Genomic DNA, 14678 nt, shown 5'->3' with positions numbered 1-14678 from the left:
AACAAAAAGAAGAAAATGGGGATGGGGATGCAGTAAAGAGTCTCACCTTCCCCAGAGACAGGTCTGGCCTTGGCTTCTGGGAGGTGATCTCTAAGCCTTGGAACCTCTCCTACCATTTTGGTGGGATTTTACTATCCAGAGACACGCCCGATAGGAGTATCTGTTTGCCGGGGGCCCTGGGCCAGCCAGATAACAACTATATGATTTCGGGTGTAGGCTTTGAGCCACACCAACAATATGATGTTGGGCAGGGGCTCCGGGTCATGTGGGGTCAGCTCCACTCTGGAGGGGCTGGAGACAGATCAGCCACGTGGGCGGTCAGTCATGCCCACACGATGGCGCTCCTGTAAACTTCTGGACTCAGACGCGGGTGGGCTTCCCCAGTGACAGAATTCTGTTGTCACACATGCTTGTCAGGAGGAGTTAGCGCTGTCCATGGCTCTGCAGAATGAAGACCTCTGAGCGCTCCGAGCCTGGAACACTCCTGGACTCTGCCCTGTGCATCTCTTCCCTGGGCCGATTTCTATCTGTATCCTCTCCGTGTAATAAACCGAAGCTGTGAGTAGGACCGTTTTCTGTGAGTTCTGCGAGTACTTCCAGCAGATTACCAGACCTGAGGGTGTTTGGGGGACACTCCCTGAACCTGCAGTTGGTTTCTGAGTGAGGACGGGCTTTTGGATTACTCCTTCCAACTCTTCAGGGAGGGGAAATGCTTTACACTCATTTGGAGATTAATTTACACGTGGGAACCAGACATTGACTTGATTACACCGAGGGGTCTCTATCATTGAGTTTTATGGGACGGCAGGAAATTTGAGCTAAGACTATTTGGGCGGGATTTTGCTACCCAGGGACACTGCCTGATACTATTACTCAAGGGCCTGCTGTGTAGACTGTAAGCCATAATGCAAACAGTGCTTTGGGAGTTTTAATTCTCTTAGACACAAGAGGGCCCTCAAGGCTGGCTCTTTGAGAAAACAACCAGGGAGGAAGTTGGCTTCTGCACTGAATTGGAGGATTAGAGAAAATAAATAGGACAGGCCAAGCTGCTTCCTCTGAAGACAGGTTCCCACGTCTTTCTGCTCACGGTCACGTGACCTTAAATTGCGCAGTTCACTTGCACGTTGGAAACAATCTCCCCTTCCCCATCCTGCACAGGTGGAGTCCCCCAGGTTTTGGGTCCAGACCCTTTAGTCTCAACACCCTCCACCCTCCCATCTTCACGAGCCACCGGACTCCGGTGAAAGAGCAGGCGGTCAGGCAGCGGATGGTTGTCCTCAAAGACGTCAGTGTGTTGAGCGTTCAGGAATGAACCAGGGAGGACCCGTGAGGACAGGAGCCGGAGCAGAGGGCACCCACGAGGCTCACCGGCTAGACACCACAGCAGCTGAGCCAACGGGGTAAAAGTGCACGCCTTCGTGGGTCCTCCAGTGTCTGGGACAAAAGGGGGAGCTGGACGGGTGTGGGGCTCTGGTGTCTGACAGAGGAGGACCTGCAGCGCCTAATGAGCCTGGGACCCAGCCTAAGCCACTCAGAGGGGCTTTGGCGGACTGGGTGCCCGAGGGAACGCCTGACGCTCTGGACCAGGTGCCTGGGGGGCGGGGCGATGCATGGAGGTGCCATGCTCCTGGGGACGGGTCAGCAGAAGGTGAATTCTAGGGGGCAGTGTCTGCGGCAAACAGCCGCCAGCCCCAGCTCTCATACCTGCTCATGTTCCCTCTTTCCAGAAGATTCCATGGTGGGCTCCTTGCTCTATTAGCGCCAACATCCCCACCTAAGGGAACCCTCTGATCACGAACTCTGTAGCTCACCCCACACACTCCATACCTCTTTTTCACCACCCTATTTTATTTTCTTCAGAGCACTCGACACCCCCCGGCAATCTTCTCTGTTTAATCAATCTGTGTCTTTATATTTAAAGTGGGTTTCTTATGGAAAACATAGAATTGGGTCTTAAGCCACTCACAATAGCCTCTGTCTTAAAATTGGTGTATTTAAGACATTCACATTTAAAATGATTATCGATGTAGTTGCATTAATCTCTACCATGTTTGTGGCTGTTTTCTACTTGTTGCCCTGGTTCTTTGTTTCTCCCCCCACCTTTTTTTTGTCTTCCACTCTTTTTCTGCCTTCTCTGGTTTTATTTTATTATTATTTATTTATTTATTTTCACACACACTGTATTTTATTTTTACAAGAGATAAATAAACTGACACCAAGCATTGTAAATGGATGGCCACAACAAAAGCAACAATGATTGCAGTTACCGAACACGAAACACACTCACACTATGTCATAATATTGACATTCAGTCCAGTAATCCCCCACGGTAACAGCTCCTTTACTTTGCAGTGCTTCTCTGGTTTTAATTGAGCATTTTATATGATTCCATTTTCTCTCCTCTCTTAGCATGTCAATTATAGTTGTTTTTTTTGGTTTGTTTTTAAGTTTTAGTGGTTGTTCTAAAGTTTCCAATATGTTTATGCAACTACACTAAGACCACTTTGAAATAACACTATACCACTTCACGGGTAGTGCGGGTACCTTATAACTATATTCCCAATTCATCCCTCCTACCACTTATAACACTATTGTCGTAGATCTCATTTATTCATAAGCTATAATCATGTGATATATTGTTACCATTATTATTTTGAATACACTGCATTTATTTGTTTATATATTTATACTGCCTATCTTCCCCAACTAGAATGTAAGCACCACCGATGACACTGGGTCTGTCATGCCTACCATTGTAGACCCAGGGCCTAAAACAGTACCTGGCACAGAGTGGTACTTAGTAAATATTTGTTGAATGAGCTAGTGGAATCTTACTTTCTTCTTACTTGAGTATCCTGATGCTCTATCAAATACCCAAACAAGGGATGTAAAGTGAAGCCCCAGAGGTGTGTACAAACTGGAATGCTCATTGGCCAATCCCTTGAGGGGGTGGAGATTTCAATTAGAATGGAAAAGGTTATAAACCCTCACTTAATCCACCCACAGCACCCCAAGACAAGAGCCAGGAAAAGCTAAGGTTAGTGGTGATGTTCTTATCCACTCTTTTTGGCCTTGGTTGGATAGTTTTTATGGCCAAATTTGCAACTTGTAGTTAGCGGTTGTTTTAACTTTATGGTTAACTTAATGACTATTATTTCTAAACTTGTCTATATCAAATAAAAGGCAGAGATATTTTTTTCTTTCGAGTCGATACATAAATGAAAACGAGATGCAAATGTACATCTAGACAAAGCCTTTGAAGACTTTCATTGCTTGTGCATGAAATGTGCATAATATCATACGTTAAAATGCCCCCCACACCGTGTTGCACGTTAAATGTAATTTCAGAACTAAGTATGTAAGAGTCAGGTGGTGCTTCAGTTGATAACATGCTTGGTAGAACTTAAGCATTTATTAATTCTTGAGCCATTACATTTTTTTCCTCCTCTGCCAAATCTCATGTTTTTGGACACAGTTGGAAAGAACACAGGCATCACCCACTCTGTGCCAGGTGCCTAACGGGTAAACTCAACCTCCTGCCTTCGTCGGATGCTTGGAAGATTCCGTCCAAATGATGTGACACTGGGGTCTTCCTCTGGGGTCCTGCCTCCCCAGGGGATGGCACCAACTTGAAAGCAGGAGTATCTAAGTCAAGTCCAGGCACAGATTTTTCTAGGACTTGCTCCAGTCTTGAAACAGCAGTGGGCCATGTAGTGGTTCACTTTGTTTATTCTCCAAGCAACGTGGGGTGAAGTCTCCTTCTCGGCTCAGCTGTATTTTTCATTTAAGTAAGTTTGTTAGCCTTGGGGAGATGTCAATATGAATCAATCCATTAGACCCTAACGGAAAGGAAATTTCATTTCTATAACTGAAATATAGGGCTCTCCACAGAAGAGGCTTATTAGCATGTGAGCTTGGAACAGAACTACCTCCCTAACCATCCTATTACATAAGTAACCCCTACTCCCTCCCCACCCTGGAATAGGGTTCAGTTGTTTGTGTCTTAAAAATGCCATATAGGGCTTCCCTGGTGGCGCAGTGGTTGAGAGTCCGCCTGCCGATGCAGGGGACACGGGTTCGTGCCCCGGTCCGGGAGGATCCCACATGCCGCGGAGCGGCTGGGCCCGTGGGCCATGGCCGCTGAGCCTGTGCGTCCGGAGCCTGTGCTCCGCAACGGGAGAGGCCACAGCAGTGAGAGGCCCGCATACCGCAAAAAAAAAAAAAAAAAAATGCCATATAAACACTTGAGCTCTTTTTCCCGGGGGGCTAGTTCCCTGTAGGATACTTTCCCTTTGGTAGCATGTCAAATCCAACTAATTAATATGTCAAATCCAACCAAATAAGTATTTTGCTAATATGTCATAAATAGAAAAATAGAAGAGAAATCATTCATAATCAATTAAATGTGGCCTTTCATCAGTATCTTATAGTTTTCTGCATACAGGCCTTTTGCCTCCTTATGTAGGTTTATTCCGAGGTGTTTTATTCTTTTTGTTGCAATGGTAAATGGGAGTGTTTCCTTAATTTCTCTTTCTGATCTTTCGTTGTTAGTGTATAGGAATGCAACAGATATCTGTGTATTAATTTTGTATCCTGTGACTTTACTAAATTCATTGATTAGCTCTAGTAGTTTTCTGATGGCATCTTTAGGATTTTCTATGTATAGTATTATGTCATCTGCAAACAGTGACAGTTTTACCTCTTCTTTTCCAATTTGGATTCCTTCTATTTCTTTTTCTTCTCTGATTGCCATGGCTAGGACTTCCAAAACTGTGTTGAATAATAGTGGTGAGAGTGGACATCCTTGTCTTTTTCCTGATCCTAGAGGAAATGCTTTCAGTTTTTCACCATTGAGAATAATGTTTGCTGTGGGTTTGTTATATATAAAACAAACAAACAACAACAAAAAAAACCCAATCAAAAATGGGCAGAAGGGCTTCCCTGGTGGCGCAGTGGTTGAGAGTCCACCTGCCGATGCAGGGGACGCGGGTTCGTGCCCCGGTCCGGGAAGATCCCACATGCCGTGGAGCGGCTGGGCCCGTGAGCCATGGCCACTGAGCCTGCGCGTCCGGAGCCTGTGCTCTGCAACGGGAGAGGCCACAACAGTGAGAGGCCCGCCGTACCGCAAAAAAAAAAAAAAAAAAAAAATGGGCAGAAGACCTAAATAGACATTCTCCAAAGAAGACATGCAGATGACCAACACACACATGTAAAGATGTTCAACATCACTAATTATTAGAGAAATACAAATCAAAACTACAGTGAAGTATCACCTCACACTGGTCAGAATGGCCATCATCAAAAAATCTACAAACAATAAATGCTGGAGAGGGTGTGGAGAAAGGGGAACCCTCATGCATTGTTGGTGGGCATGTAAATTGATACAGCCATTATGGAGAACAGTATGGAGGGTCCTTAAAAAACTAAAAATAGAACTACCATACGACCTAGCAATCCCACTACTGGGCATATAAGCAGAGAAAACCATAATTCAAAAAGACACATGCACCCCAATGTTCATTGCAGCACTATTTACAATAGTCAGGACATTGAAGCAACCTAAGTGTCCATCAACAGAGGAATGGATAAAGAAGATGTGGTACATATATACGCTGGAATATTACTCAGCCGTAAAAAGGAACGAAAATGGGTTATTTGTAGAGACGTGGATGGACCTAGAGACTGTCGTAACAGAGTGAAGTAAGAAAGAGAAAAATAAATATTGTATGTTAATGCATATATGTGGAATCTAGAAAAATGGTATAGATGATCTTATTTGCAGAGCCGAAATAGAGACACAGACCTAGTGAACAATTGTATGGATACCAAGGGGGAAAGGTGGGGGTGGGAGGAATTGGGAGATTGGGATTGACATATATACACTATTGATACTATGTATAAGATATATAACTAACAAGAACCTACTGTATAGCACAGGGAACTCTACTCAGTGTTCTGTAGTGACTTAAATGGGAAAGAAATCAAAAAAAGAGGGGATATATGTATAGGCATAGCTGATTCATTTTGCTGTACAGTAGAAACTAACACAACAATGTAAAGCAACAATATTCCACTAAAAATTAATTTTTAAGAAATGGGCTGTAATGTTAAAGCTATACTGAAAGTCTTGGTTGTGCTGTTAATATTGTTCTTTCAACTTTAACATATTCTTTCTCTGAAACATTATACACTTAAAGCTAGAATAATGCTACATCTTTCCAAACTGGCATATTTAAATTCTGTGGGGAATACAGGATTCTCTCGGAGAATTTTTTGTCTTGGTGACGGATTTTGATCTTGCTGGTTGTTTTGAAGCTAGGCAGTTCTTATCCATTGGAGAAGCCAGAGTAAATGTCAAGGATATTTCTAGTGATAACAGATTTAGAATTGGCATCTTGCACAACATTGTAAAGCAATTTGACTCCAATAAAAAAAAAAGAAGAATTGGCGTCTTGTATTTTGGCCCCAAGCATCTGCTAAAACTGGCAACTTCTTAAGTTAATCCCTTAAAACTTTCGTTATCTAGAAAATTCAATAAAAGCCTGCTTTTTACCTAACTGAAATTAAGAAAAATGTGCATTGTTTTGCCTAAATTATCCAGAATGACTGTTAACATTATCAGTAGAATTTCACCCCAAAAGACTGGCTGATTTCCCAACTTGTGTGTTCAGCAGATAGGAGCACAGGGCGAATGAATACAAGGGAAGAGAAATAAGACCAGAAAGATTGTTAAAACTGGAGGAGACGAAGATGATCTAATTCTGAACCAACTCCTCATTTTAGAGTTGAGGAAACTGACATCTCTTCCAGACCTGCCCAAGGCTGGAACCTACACACCTGGTACTTGGTTAAACCTGGGGATTGGAGGAGTCCTCGCATCTTACGAATTCTTCTTTTAAAGGGGGTCAATATAAATGATCCAACATCGGAAACGTACTTATAATTCTCCCTAATTCCTCTCCCCTTCCCTTTCTCTGTTCTTAGCCTCATACACTCCTGCACATCACAATTTGCTCAGCCTGCTTTTTTGTTTTAGTTAATTTATTTTATTTTATTATTTTTTGGCTGTGTTGGGTCTTCGTTGCTGTGCGAGGGCTCTCTGTAGTTGTGGTGAGTAGGGACTACTCTTCGTTGCAGTGCGCGGGCTTCTTATTGCGGTGACTTCTCTTGTTGCAGAGCACGGGCTCTAGGTTGCACGGGCTTCAGTAGTTGTGGCACGTGGGCCCAGTTGCTCCGCAGCATGTGGGATCTTCCCGGACCAGGGCTCGAACCCGTGTCCCCTACATTGGCAGGCGGATTCTTAACCACCGCACCACCAGGGAAGTCCATCAGCCTGCTTTTTAAACATCAGATTCTGCACTTCGTGCCTGCCCAGCAGACCCTGGGAGGACCTGGGGCCACACACTGAGCCCCAGGTGTAGTTTAGTTGGGTTCTCACTCTAGACCTGGTTTCTCAAACTCGATTTTAGTTACAGGCACACCTTGTTTTATTGTGCTCCGCATATACTGCGCTTTTTACAAATGGATGTTTTGAGACAACACTGCTTCAAGCAAGTGTCTCAGCATCATTTTTCCAATCAGCATTTGCTCACTTTGTGTCTCTGTGCTGCATTTTGGTAATTCTTGGGGTATTTCGAAACTTTTCATTATTATTCTATTTGTTATGGTGATCAGTGATCTTTGATGTTACTACTGCAAGAAGATTATGACTTGCTGAAGGTTCAGGTGATGGCCAGAATTTTTTTTTAGCAATAGTGTTTTCTAATTAATATATGTACATTGTTTTTTTAGACATAATGCTATTTCACACTTAATAGACTACAGTATAGTATGAACATAACTTTTACAGGCACTGGGAAACCAAAAAAAGGTCAAGTGACTCGCTTTATTGCAGTATTCACTTTATTGCTGTGGTCTGGAACTGAACCCACAATTTCTCTGAGATCTGCCTGTGTACAAGTGAATCACCTGGGGAGCTTGTGAAAAATGCAGACTCTGATTCAGTAGATCTGGCCCAGGGACTGAGATTCTACATTTCTAACAAGTTCCCAGGTACAGCTGGTGCTGCTGGTCCAAAATCACACTTCTAGAGAATGCCTTCAGCTCCTTTTTGAAGCAAAATTGACTTTTTTCTCACATGTGACTATTGCTGCAATCTGGAGATACAGATAGGTGAGTGTGTGTTTGTGTGTGTGTGTGTGTGTGTGCGCGCGCGTGCCATTTTTTGATTCCTTACTATGTTCAGCAATTTGCACACATCACATTTCCATCACTAAACAAATGAATTAGGAACTATGAGGAAACTGAGGCTGAGAGAGGTTAAAAAAACTTGCTCAAATGAGAGGGAGAGCTGAAATTTGGATGTAGGTCTTTGATTTTCCTGCTACCCAGAGCCTAACTCAGATAACGTGTTCTTCCACATTTTCTAAAAGATATTTAAAATTTTTTATTTTATCTGCTCAAATTTTTGCCCACTGGTTTGTTTTTTTTTTTTTTGGCCCACTGTTTTAATTGTTGATTTTTGTTTTTATTATTGATATTTAAGAGTTCTTCATATATTCTGGATGAGTCCCTTTATCAGATATGCTTTACAAATAATTTCTCCCAATATTTGGCTTGCCTTTTCTTTTTCTTAAAAATGCCTTTTAAGGAGCAAAGTTTTAAATACTGATAAGTGCATTTTTTAAAGTTGTGGCTTATGCTTTCTATTTTTTATCAAATAAATCATTGCTTACTTTATGGTCACAAAAAAAAAAGGAAAAGAAAAAAAAAAGATTTAGGGCATGTTTGTTACCCAAGGACCACACTCCCACAATCCAAAGGTTTTCATGCCATTATGGCTGCTTTCTGTCCACCTTGCCTTGGGCACCTGGGGCTCTGGGTGGGGCCATGCATACCCCTGCTCATCTCAGGTAAAGCTGCACCCAGGTGAAGTTCGACAGCCTTCAGAGGTGGGGGTCTCATTTTCCAAGGTCTAAAGTTTCATGCGCGGAGCCTATTTGGAGAACCAGGTGTGTTTAATTCAGGACAAACCTGTCTGTCAAGGTCAGTACAAAAAGCAGAGTTGAAGAGGTGGGCGTGAGTTTAGACTCAGCTTGACCCCCTGGGTTCTGGTTCTTCTAGCAGCTGTGTTCTCAGAGTGTTTGCCTTTTGGGTGAAATCCAGAAAAAACTCCTTTGTTCCCGGCTCTTCGTTTCCCACGGGCAGAATGAATATTTCCGTTGCACCTGTTCTTTTAAGCTTTGACAATGTACTTTTTTTAACAGCGAGAATTGGGTTTACTTTTTGAAGCATAAACTTGGTCCTCTGTATTACCAAGCTGTGGTTTATCCTAATCTTTGTTTAAATTCATTAGAGGTCAAGGAAAAAGGACTAAAGGACTTGGTTTAGGCCCTTAACCTATTATGCCATGGGGCAGGGAAGGGAGGGGCTGAAATAACCAAACATATTTATATATATCTATTCTGTAATACATACCTATTCCTGTAATACTATATTATGCTTTTATTAAACACTTATTTCATTCTGACTTACCTCTTGGTAGTGTGGATATTCCCATCACCAGATAGAAGGTTTGTAAGGTTTTCGATGACAGGAACTGCATCTTATTTATCTTTGTATGCTTGGAGCGTCCAAACCTACAGCTGTAGCCAGAGAAGGAGCTCCATGAATGTTTGATGTTGAAAGAAAGAATGACAGATCCAACACAGAGATCTTAACAAATGAAGAAACTTGTCTCTCAAAGTGGCTCACTGAGGTAAAAGCCACTGTGTGTCGGGGATAACATGGGGTTGCTTCTGTAGGAGGTGGAGGAACCATGCCAAGATCCCTGCCTCCCAGGAGCTGGCCGTCTCCTTAGGGTCTTGCAGTGCTGAATCCCGGGGAACAGTTGGCTCTTGGCTAGGGTGAGACTGTAAAAGATATTGGGCCCCTCCTCTGTCTCTGCTATTCTAGTTCCTCCTGGGCGGGTTTGGGGTGGGGACTGCAGTCCTGCTGAGACTCCATCGTTCACCTGGGAGCCCAATTCAGAATATTGTGGAGCCCAGGCTAAGAGGTGAGGGAGGGCAGCTGGCTGGCTAGAGACAGCCATCAATGGGGCACACAGACATTTGCTGAGACTTTTACACGAAGTAGTGGCTGGTTATTAACGACCAGAAAAAAAGTCTCCTTCTTTTGGGCAGGAAGGTAGGATTGCAGATTACAGTCCTGTTTATCTAAAGTGGGGTCTCCTTCATTGTAACCCTGGGCTTTGGGGGCTACCTTGGGCACCAGGGAAGGCTTGGAGGTGGTGGCGGGGAGGGGAATGATCCTGTCCCTTGGAATCCCATTCTGGATTCCCGAGTTACATCCTTCAACCTCCTACGTGCCTTGAGAATGTGCGAGGGGTGAGCAGAAGTAAGTGGGGGAAAACGGTGAGCACAAAGAGTCACATAAGATTCCCAAATACATATATGTATGTATAACGGAATCACCAGAAACTAGCACAACATTGTAAATCAACTACCTCAATTAAAAAAAAAAGTCATTTCCCCAATATCTAATTGCACCAAAAAAAGTGGCGAATCAGGAAACCCCACACTCAAAGGTTCCTCTCCGACTGAGAGTCCACCTGTCTTGTCGGGATCTACATGTATGCCCATGGCATCCTGAACCTTATGATGGTGGCGCTGGCTGCGTTCTAACCCCCAGAGGAAAAAGAGGAAAACCCAGCTTTAATAGTGAAGAAAGCTAAAACCCGGCATTTCCCTGTCTTTGAAAAGGTAGGCTGCAGGGATCTATTTGGCCGAGGCGGGTGTGGCACAGGCTCCGGGTCGGTGACAGCTGCGCGCTCGGATCCTACGGCGGGGAGAAGGGCGGGGTAGGGCTGACATCTAAGATGGCCCCCCCCAAGTCCCCGCCTCCCAGGGCCCTCCAATCCCCTCAGCCCAGGAGGCAGTGGGGGAGGGGCGGACGAGAACTGGGGGAGGGGGGTGCACAGCGCAGCAAGTCCCCTCTTCCACCTCCAGGATCCAGGACTGTGATATTTCCTACTGCTGATGAGAATAAAGAGTGAAATCTGAAAAAACGGAAGCTCTGTTAGAGCTGTACTGCATTTGGACCGAAATTTTAATCAGGATCCCCAAACAAAGTGTAATTATGGAAGCTCCAACCAAACAGAATTGGAGTAAACCAAGGGTGATGAAAGGACATGAGATTTCTGTTCAGATAGGATTTTTAGGAAGTAAAACCTTATGGAGGGAGAAAGAATAGATTATTTTGATTTCTAGCATAAACATTTAGTGCTTTCCGTTTCTTGTAGTGCTTTGAGTGTGTTTTTACTGAAGAAGCAAGGCTGACAGGTCTGCTTGTGTTGTTTTCCTCCCCAGCTCCTACCACACCATTCTGCCCTGTTAAGTCCCCCTGATGCCAGGGGTCCCCATGAAGCCCCTCAGTTGCTCAGAGCCTCTGCTCAGAGTATTACCAAACACAAGTTCATGTGCCCAATGCACCGTGAGGCCAAACAAAGCAAAATGTGGGAGTTTGGAGCAAAAAAAGGTTTACTGCAGGGCCATTCAAGGAGATGGGTGGCTTGTGCACCCAAACCCTGAACTCCTCAAAGGGTTTCAGCAAAGCACTTTTAAAGGGAAGGTGAGGGAGGGGCATGGTCAGTTGCTGCAAACTTTCTGGTGTAGGAATCCTTTGTTCTTGCAGCTGTCCAGTAGGTCAGGTCACAATGTTCCTGTAAACCTTCAACAAGACAAATGTTATTCTCTGTTCTGCAACTCTTTATCTCTATATGAATGGACTCTTAAAGGTTAGAGCCCTGAAAATAGGCTATCCTGTATATTTCAGGCCACAGGCAACATTCTTTTACAAAAAGTGCAAAGCCAGCATGACTAAGCACAGGAAAAGGACCAGATCTAATATGGAGTCAGATTTGTTCCTCCTTATTACAAGACAGCACTGCCTCTTTCCTGATGTGTCGCCCATCCTCAGACCTCTCTCTATGATTCCTGCCACTGCCAGACTTTACCTGGCTTCTATTCCAGTTCCTTACAAACATTTTCTCTAATAGGTGACCATAGGTTTTGTAGTTTAAGAATAGCATTTTTTAGTTATTAAAAAAGAAATACATAAGGCATTCATATAAACCAAAAGGAGAAAAGAAAGAAAAAAAAGAACAATAATCCTACCAGCCAAATGTTTCTGCCTTAGACTTCCTGACGTCTTATTTTACATTTTCCTCCCAAATGGCATCATACTAAATATTGTTCTGTGGCCTGCTTCTAACATTTTTTTACATGTCAACACATGTATGTGTTTATTTACATGTCAATATTCTTCTGCGATATCATTTTATTTTCTTTTATTTTCATTAAGCAATAGAGTCACATCTTTTTGAAAAATCAGAACTAATATAAAAAGGGCATTAATTATGGAATCTCATTCTCACCACTGCCCTCCCACCTTCCCACCCCCATAATCTTTTTTATTGGTTTCCTGTGTACCCTTCCAGGGTTCCTATTTATGCAGATATAAGAAAATATAAATATATACCTATCTCCCCTCCTCCCACTTTCTCATACAAGACAGAAAATAGTGTATATTATGTTCTGCCCTGGGCTTTTTCTTTTTTAACTAAACGATGCAATGCATTGCATTCTCTGTCAATACAGGGATCATCCTCCTTCCTTTTATATATATATAATATCATTTTAAGTTGCTGACTTATATTTCTTGCAGGGAGGTAACATAATTTATATAATCAGTTATATTTTCCTAGAAACATAGGTTATTTCTAGTTTTTCATTGTGGTAACATTCTTATAGTTATTTCATACCCATACTTATTCCCTTATAATAAATTCCTAGAACAGGAATTGATACTTCAAGAAATACGAATTTCTAGAGTTATTAATATGCATTACCTACTGGTGTCAATTTTTCTTTTTTAAATGTATTTATTTTGGCTGCATTGGAGTTTTGTTGCTGAGCACGGGATTTCTCTAGTTGTGGTGAACAGGGGCTAGTCTTTGTTGCAGTACACGGGCTTCTCCTGGCAGGGGCTTCTCCTGTTGCAGAGCACAAGCTCTAGGTGCACGGGCTTCAGTAGTTGCAGCATGCGGGCTCAGTAGTTGCAGCTCGTGGGCTCTAGAGCACAGGCTCAGTAGATGTGGCACACGGGCTTAGTTGCTCCGCAGCATGTGGGATCTTCTTGGACCAGGGATCAAACTAGTGTCCCCTGCCTTGGCAGGCAGATTCTTAACCACTGCACCACCAGGGAAGTCCCTCAATGATTCTTCAGTAAGAAAATTTCACTAATGCTAAGCAGGCCAGCAATTGTATTATCCTTCTCAGGAATACCCAGGAAATGTGTATTGAGGATTAACTTGGAGTCAACACTCTGGGCCTCACAAGCTGACAATCTCAGCTTCGCCCTCTCATGACAAAGTTTTGGTTTTTCTTAAAGGTTGTGACTGCTCTTGAGACCCTGATTTTACTGTTTCACATTTCAGGCATTAAAAACAAGAATCAGCAACATCCCTACGATTAAGAAGTTCCTGCAGCCTGGGAGTCAGAAGAAGCTGCCCCCCGGATAGCCACTATGTTGAAGTTGTCAGGAACATTTTGCAGTTCTAAAGGCAGCAGGCTTATAATGGCAAATTAATAAACCAATGGCAGCATCGGCTTATGTCGCCAAGCAACTGTAGATTCTAGGAGTAAAGTGTAGATTCTAGGAGTAAAGTGTCTGAAAAGAACAAAACCATATTGCCATCTGCAGCAAATGCCAATTAAATGCGATATAAAACCATTTTGGGGCTTCCCTGGTGGCACAGTGGTTAAGAATCCGCCTGCCAACACAGGGGACATGGGTTCGATCGCTGGCCCGGGAAGATCCCACATGCCGCAGAGCAGCTACGCCCGTGCGCCACAACTCCTGAGCCTGCGCTCTAGAGCCCGTGAGCCTAGAGCCCGGGCTCTGCAACAAGAGGAGCCACTGCAGTGAGAAGCCCATGCACCGCAACCAAGAGTAGACCCTGCTCAGCGCAACTAGAGGAAGCCTGCGCGCAGCAACAAAGACCCAATGCAGCCCAATAAAAACAAATAAATAAATAAATTTATTAAAGAAAAATATTCTGATGTGTGAAAATTTTTTTTAAGCTCGTCAACTGTGGTTGATGGTTACAGTGATTACGAAATCACTGTTCTGTGTAAATAGAGGAGGCTGATATATTTCCGGCAGTGGCCTACAGAGGGCACTGTTCTTGCTGTCTGCATCAAGACCAGGACCATAGAGGGAAGAGTGAGGAGAGATTTCAGGCGGCAGGATCTCTCCGACACCCACATTGATGCTGAGTATTTGGGGTAGGAAAAAAGTGGCAAATGACAAATCAGGATTAAGATAATGGCTGACACCAGTAAATCCGAAGAGGAAGCATGGGAGACAGAGAGCGTCTGGGAAACATCATTTTGCAACCCTGAAAAAAACTTGGACAGTTAAGACAACCTTATTCCACTTAACAGAGACACCTGAGGCTAGGTTTTGCTTTGGTCGAACAATTCCAAGTAACACTGAGATTAGATATAACTGAAGAATATGTACACAAATTGACCCAAAGATTCCCTAGCCTTGATATACATTCTTTAAAGGTAACTTTATGTTCTAAAGCCGTGAAATTTGGAACTTGGCCCCCGTCA

At 43.5% G+C, this 14678-nt stretch overlaps 1 protein-coding gene across 4 annotated transcripts in view; it reads left to right on the top strand.

The window, feature by feature from the left end:
• The window catches only part of GSTA4 (glutathione S-transferase alpha 4), a 30939-nt gene extending 16858 nt beyond the window's left edge, over positions 1–14081 (top strand). Inside the window, exons 8-10 of one of the 4 annotated variants that reach the window (XR_007469832.1) lie at positions 3476–3788; positions 3880–3953; positions 6679–9529. The gene's annotated coding sequence lies outside the window, so the exon portion shown is untranslated. Of the gene's footprint in view, positions 1–417; positions 574–3475; positions 3789–3879; positions 3954–6678; positions 9530–13495 lie in introns of those variants that run through there. The other 3 variants (XM_033416281.2, XM_033416282.2, XM_033416280.2) reach the window with 3 other exon arrangements.
• The last annotated feature ends 597 nt before the right edge of the window (positions 14082–14678 follow it).

The sequence above is a fragment of the Orcinus orca genome, chromosome 10 (genome assembly GCF_937001465.1).
Source record: "Orcinus orca chromosome 10, mOrcOrc1.1, whole genome shotgun sequence".
Classification (NCBI taxonomy): Eukaryota; Metazoa; Chordata; class Mammalia; order Artiodactyla; family Delphinidae; genus Orcinus; species Orcinus orca.
Note: the sequence above shows the minus strand (reverse complement) of the source record. Positions and strands in the feature narration are given on the sequence as shown.